The 7,281-nt window shown below is 37.4% G+C and overlaps 1 pseudogene; it reads left to right on the top strand.

The window, feature by feature from the left end:
- Positions 1-6,324: 6,324 nt before the first annotated feature.
- On the top strand, positions 6,325-6,947 carry LOC149045856 (uncharacterized; annotated as a pseudogene).
- Positions 6,948-7,281: the final 334 nt, after the last annotated feature.

The following is a 7,281-nucleotide window of genomic DNA, read 5'->3' as shown; positions in this document are numbered from 1 at the left end:
GCAAGCTCATAATTTTAAGAACCACATATTTCTTACATCAAAATACAAGTCAGCTTCAATGGTTTAAAGAAAAAATATTACTCCAAAGTAAATTTTGTTGCAAATTAAAGTCAATTATTTCAAAGGTTTCAAAGCGTGGAGAGCATTCGGTTGTAAGGTTGAAGAAAAAGCGTGGAGGAACAGCGATCATCCGAACACAAAAATCAGCCACCGCTTAAGAAACGACAAATGTGTTGGTTTTGGTGCGAGGCTGACATTTACTGCAGACGAGGAAGATAACAAATCCATTTACAACCATCATGATGATGCAGAAGAACCAGCCGAGAACCCAAAACACGGTTTCCATTCTTTTTAATGGCTGTCCTAAACTACTCTGTTGTTCTTGCTTCGGAACTATTCTGTTGTTTATTAACGACACCTTTTGAAGAGAAGCCTTTTGCATTCTTGCTTTATATCTCTTTTGAAGAAAGCATAAGCTATAGGGTTTATTCCAGAGTTAATAACTTGTAGAGGAATTTTGTAACGAAAATCGTCGCACGATTGAACAATTAAAAATAACAAACTACAACGCATCATTATTCCGTAACACGATAGAAACACACACGTTATCAAAGCCACCCATTTTACTGCTGAAGTGTTCTGAGTTTTAGCTTTAGCGACCATTTGATTAAACCGCAATTGCTTAGCTAAATTGTGATCTCTAGAGTTCAGATTGTAGACAACAAGAAACATGGATGCAAGAAAAAAGATTAGAATAACGCACAAGATTATCTCGAAAAGCAAAAGCAAGTAGCCGAGCATAGCCATGATACGATCGATTGCAATGAGTCTAGTCGACACTAAAATAAGAATGAAAAGAAAAGGAATTCCCCAAGATGTTACAACCATTTGAATGACTCGACGGCGCGTCATAAAAGTCAAGTATTTCAAAGGTTTCACAAAAGCAACATAACGTTCTAGTACTAAACTAACCAAGTTTGTTCCGGAGGCGTAAATAATGAACACCCTTACAAATGTCACAATTAATCCCTCTTTTGAGCGTGGAGTGCAATCAGTTGTGAGGCTGCAGAAAAAGTGTGGAGGAACAGCAAGCATTCCAACACCAAAATCAGCCACTGCTAAAGACACGATGAATGCGTTGGTTTTGGTGCGAAGCTGACGTTTGCTGCAGACGAAGAAGATGACAAGTCCATTTACAACCATCGTGAGAATGCTGACGAACCAGCCGAGAACCCAAAACCAAGTTTCCATATAATTTCTTCTAGATGGCTGTTTAGAACTTTTCAGTTGCTCTCTTAGGTAAAGCTGAGAGTGTTTTGAAACGTTTTAAAGATGAAAAACGTAATTGTGTTTATGTAGAGTTTTTATTCGACCACCTGTCTCCATCCAACCTATGTAAAAGTTAATTAGGGCAATATATATATGCTGTTTAATTAAGTGATATTCAAGGCTGCAATCATCCGTCACTTTTTCTCACTTTTGAGACTATAAGCACCGCATGATAGCGCAAATAAGATGCGAATTAACGAAACTTAGCCGACAACAAATATTTCAAATAACAATAATTCCAAAATTATCGATCGGTCAGTGTTAAGCGTAAATCGCCCCCTTCTCATATCAAGATAAAGACGTTTTTAACAAATAAAGAAGCCTGGAAGCCATGTTCTGTTGTAAAGCATTTCGGAAGCGGCGTTGTTTGTATTTTGACTCGACATACGGACTCGTCAAATTACGGCACAACTCACAAAAATACTCAGCGATACTACACACCAAAACGTCTAATAAAATATATTTATCTACAGCTTGTTCTGCATCCGTTGCAACCAAATAACTCGTTTTAATAATCGTTTTAAAGGTCATCATGTGCAAGAGTTGTGGGTCAAGTGCGTCGCTCTTCTTTGAAAACTGTTTGCCAAACACACAAGTAGAAATTAAAAGCATTTCACTAAGACTTTCACGAAAAGGTAACATTGTAAAATTTCATGAAAGCGTTCGTCTTTGACAATCTCTCTTGACATACGACCGATGGATTACATGACTAGAATACTCGTCAAGTAATTAATTTTTAGTCGAGCGAAGGTCTTCCCTAACGAGCATCTCTAAGAAAAGTTTTCATAGATTTAAAAAAGTGTTGGAAATGTTACATCATTGTTACCTACGCTACCAAATGTGAAAATTTTCCGAATGAAAACGGGAAAATTAAAAGCGTTTATATCAATGAATCTTATGTCGGCTTTGACTAACAAAGATGATGATCAATTCCCCGCTAAATTAAACACAGCTCATGGGGAAGTTGCACATATGCAAATCGACTGCCGTTGACGAAAAGTCAGGCAATTCAGCAGTTGTTTTCCAGCATTTATCGTTTCAAAGTTATCATGTAATTCATCAACAAGAGCTTAATACTCTAAAACATTGAAGAGAACATACAGTAAAAAACACAGCAAAATTGAGGAGGAAAATGATATTTTTTTTATTCTATATCATTAAAATATACAACGCAAGCTCATAGTTATAAGCACCAGATATTTCCAAGACTGATATACATGTCAGCCTAAAAGATTAATTTGAGAAAAACATTTTCTCCAGTAAAGTACGGCCTCAAAATAATCAATATGTGGTCTTAAATATTCGAGACATATGTAATATCTACAGTACTTCTCTTAAACAGGTGACTTATCTTTGTTTCAGCAGAAGCTTTTTAACTGATCAGCAATAAAGGTAAGAATTAATATGTCACGGATAGATTCTGAACCAGAAGCTCTCGGAACATAGGAGAGTTTTAAGTATATGCATCAGCTAATGTTTTTCTTGCGTTGGAACTACTCTGTTGTTAAATGAAAACGCCTTTTCAGGAGGAACCTTTTGCATTCTTGTTGTATATCTCTTTTGAAGAAAGCGTAAACTATAGGGTTTATTCCAGAGTTAATAACTTCTAGAGGTATTTTGTAACGAAAATCGTTACACTTTTGATCGGTTAACTTTAATAAACTACAACGCATCATTATTCCGTAACACGATAGAAACACACACGCTATCAAAGCCACCCATTTTGCTGCTGACGTGTTTTGAGTTTTAGCTCTAGTGACCACACGATTAAACCGCAATTGTTTAGCTAAAGTGCGATCTCTAGAGTTCAGATTGTAAACAACAAGAAACATGGATGTAAGAAAAAAGATTAGAATTACGCACAAGATTATCTCGAAAAGCAAATACAAGTAGCCGAGCACAGTCTGGGTACGATCGATTGCACTAAGTTTAATTGACACTAAAGAAAGAGTGAAAAGAAAAGGAATTCCCCAAGATGTTACAACCATTTGAATGACTCGACGGCGCGTCATAAAAGTCAAGTATTTCAAAGGTTTCACAAAAGCAACATAACGTTCCAGTACTAAACTAACCAAGTTTGTTCCGGAAGCGTAAATAGTGAACACCCTTACAAATGTCACAATTAATCCCTCTTTTGAGCGTGGAGTACATTCGGTCGTGAGGATGCAGAAAAAGAGTGAAGGAACAACAATCATCCCAACACCGAAATCAGCCACTGCTAAAGACACGACAAATGCGTTGGTTTTGGTGCGAAGGTGACGTTTACTGCAGACGAAGAAGATGACAAATCCATTTACAACCATCGTGATAATGCTGAGGAACCAGCCGAGAACCCAAAACCACATTTCCATCGAATTTCTTCTAAATGGCTGTCTGGGACTTTTCAATTTCTTTCTTCGGTCAAGCCAAGAGTGTTTTGAAAGGTTCTAAGAATGAAAAACGTAATTGTGTTTATGTAGAGTTTTTAATCAACCATATGGCCCCGTCCAACCTACGTAAAAGTTAGTATGGCAATATATGTTGTTTAATTAAGTCCTATTCAGCGCTGCAAACATCCAAGACTTAACAATGTCCTTGTCAGACGCTTTGTGTGCGGAGTTTGACGTCTCTTTATTGGTTTCCAAGAAGAATAAACCAATTGCAATCAGAAATTGATAACAAACGCGGAACATTCATTGACTTCATCTTCTAATGTGTTTTAATTCAAAGAAAATTACGGCAGTCCTTTTTTGAGACATGATAGTTTCAATAAGATGCGAATTAACGGGACTTAGCCAACAACAAATATTTCAAATAGCAATTATTTCAAAGTTATCATTCGGTCGGTGTTAAGCGTAAATCGCCCTTTTTATTATCAAGTGAAATACGTTTTAACAAATCAAGAAGCCTCGAAGTTTATGCATAAGCTAATGTTTTTCTTGCGTCGATTTCTTACTCGATTTTTAACACCAAATTTCAATCGAAATCATGTCAGAACTAATTTGTTGTGTTACCTACAAGTTGTTCCGTGTCATTTGAGGCTAAGAGCTCGTTTCCATATTCGTTTTGAACGTCATGCAAGAGGTGTGGGTCAAGTACGCTACTTTTCAATCAAAAGTTGTGTGTTAAAAACACGAGCAAAACCTGTCACGGAGACTTTCCACTAAAACTTTATTGTGAACTTTCCTGAAAGCGCTCGCCTTTCTCCGTAAGAGCGGTCCGGCCGATTTCGCTCGAGAAACAGATTTCGTTCATTTCTTGTGTGTTGCAAGACAGCTATGTTCTTATATGAAAACCTCAATCCGCCTGAACGGATCTTTTTTTTTTCCCCGAATTTTATTGGAAGTCAAAGTTTACTCGAGCGAACGACCGTCAAGACTATTTTTAAGATCTTAGTTTGACGTAACTTTTAAGGACAAAAAAGAAAAAAACCAAGCTCAAAAGAGATACCACTTCCGTGTAGATCATGGCTATCTAATCCATCGAGACGACTTTTAGAAACACCTAAATTCAAAAAGGTGGGAAGACTGAAATAAACCCCTATCGGTTCGCTTCGGTGAGTAGAGAGGTTGGGGGGAGGGGGTGAGGCAAAAAACGCGTTAGATGACAAAACGACAAAAATGTCCGTGCCCTGGGCCAGGGTGTTGTTGCCATGGGGACGCCAACAGCTGCGTGCGTCATTTGAGTATAAGCGTGCCTAGGTCACTAACGATGGTCATCACAGGCGCTGCATTTCGACTGAGCAGGGAACGGAAAATGGCTTTTCGGAGGTAGTCCGTGTGTTGGTTGTGCAAGTTGTGCAAGTTTCTTACCTGGATAAAGAAAATCAAGAATTGCTGTGAACAGCGGTGAACGTTCTAAACTATGCAATCTCTATCCTGAAAAAAAAATGAATCGCCGTGCAAAGGCGAACGCTTTACCAATCACAATGCTTAATAATTAAGCTTATTTAAGCTCAGAAATGGTGAGCAGAATTTCTATAGACGTACAAATATAGATACTTTTAATCACTTATTCTTTTGGTCGAATCTTAGCTCCCACACTTTTCAGTTGTTTCTTGAAAACAGAGCCACCTCAAATCATCTGGAAAATAAGATGTCTCTGAACTGCATCTATCGTATTTCCTCGAATAAGAGCCCGCATTCTAATAAGCATCCTCCCTCGTATAAGCGCCCACTCCCTTGGCCAACATATAAAAAAACCACCCCCTTCCCACCTCGAATAAGCGCCTTCCTCTTGCCTCACTTCCTTCCTTAGATAATAGGGATACAAAGAAAACCTGTTGTTACTGACACTTAATTTGTAACTTTATAAACTTCAACTACAGCTAAATCGGAACAGGTTAATAGTTTGTCAATAATCCCCCTCGATTAAGCCCCTTCCTTCCGATGAAAAAGCGCCCAGAAAGATGAATGGTAGCATGCTCATGCAATTTTATATACATTAGATAGGGGATCACCGAGCAAATAAAGGCAAAAGCGAGGCTGTAGTTTCACTATGGTAACCATCTATGTCATAAAAAAATAACCTTTAAATGTTAAAAATAAATCGATAATATTTTGATACCATTTTTAAGGGAACATGATAAAAGTATGTTTCTGTCAATACATTATATAATTGGTTTAAAGTTATCAAAACCATCTTCAGCTACCTTAATACTAAAACTCCGTGCACGATTTACTGTGTATATTATTGAAATACATTTAAAAATGAAAATAGGAACCGAATAAGTAAATTAAGCGATCAATACAACAACAATGAACGAACAATTTTCTCGCTGCTGCCTCAGGAGTTACCTAGTTCAATGAAAACTTTCATGGCGGTTACGAATGGGAATGAGGTCGTCTTACAGTGTACGTGCTGTACTGTCTAATATATAAGTTCTCCCGTCCACATGTTACTCTGTAATTGAATGTTCAACCACGCCGGGGATTTTTCGGCTCTAATTTGGCCAAATCGACGGGCTCAAGTAATGCGTCAGCGGCTAACTTCAAACTGGCTTTTTTCTAACAAAACATGGCGGACGCTAGTGGAGTGTTTTTGAACACTGTTCGTGGTGCGCTTGTAGTCGCAGAAGCTGAAATTTCGGGCAAAGATGGTCAAATTAATAATATAAGCGAAGCCCTAGATGATTCAAGAGGGTTGCTGGCACCAGTTTCGGTTCGACACTTCAATAACTGAACCGGATTTAAGCACATCTTGGGAGATTATTTTCCAATGTTTCAAAGACAAGCCATAGATTGGCCTAAGACATTTCAGCGACGAATGTCTTCACGATGTTCCGTCAGACACGCCTGGAAGGTGGTCGTGGAGGAAAAGCTGCACAGAGAGCTTTTTCAAATTTTGGAAGCTATTGTTTCGCGGACAAATTTCGGAGTTATGGCTGACCGAACGCGAAAGAACTGTGTGTTTGCTTTCACCTCTCATGACAGAGTGAGAAAGGTATTTTCTGATTGTACTAATCAAAATCTGAGTAAAAATACCTTTTTGAAAAGAAAAATCAAAGGTAACAAGCGTGTAGAGGCAATCATAAGTTCTGAAAAACAGTTTGGAATAAAATATTCCTACAGAAAGAATTAATCACCATTGATTTCCATTATAGCTTCTGGAATGAGCATGACTGGCCGCGGCATGTGTGAAATGAACAGTAACTACGATCACTCCTTTTAGTCTAATACTTTTAGTATAATTTTAATATCAACGATTGTAATGGTAACATTCAAGACAATAATAATTTCTGATGGCAATGCATTCAGCATGCAACGTTTTGTATATTAATGTAAATTGATATTAGAGCAAATCATTTCTTGTAATCTCTGTATATATCGATAAGATACATATCTATATATTACTGTAAACTCTTCATAATGATATTCAATGCACTAGTGGATATTAATGAAAAATTGAAATAGTGAATTATCGTTTGTAATCTCTGAATATATCTAACATATATATATATATATAAATGTGGGG

Source organism: Pocillopora damicornis, chromosome 5 (assembly GCF_964200805.1).
Source record: "Pocillopora damicornis chromosome 5, jaPocDami1.2, whole genome shotgun sequence".
Classification (NCBI taxonomy): Eukaryota; Metazoa; Cnidaria; class Anthozoa; order Scleractinia; family Pocilloporidae; genus Pocillopora; species Pocillopora damicornis.
The sequence above is the reverse complement of the archived record's forward strand: the minus strand, read 5'-3'. Positions and strand labels throughout refer to the sequence as shown.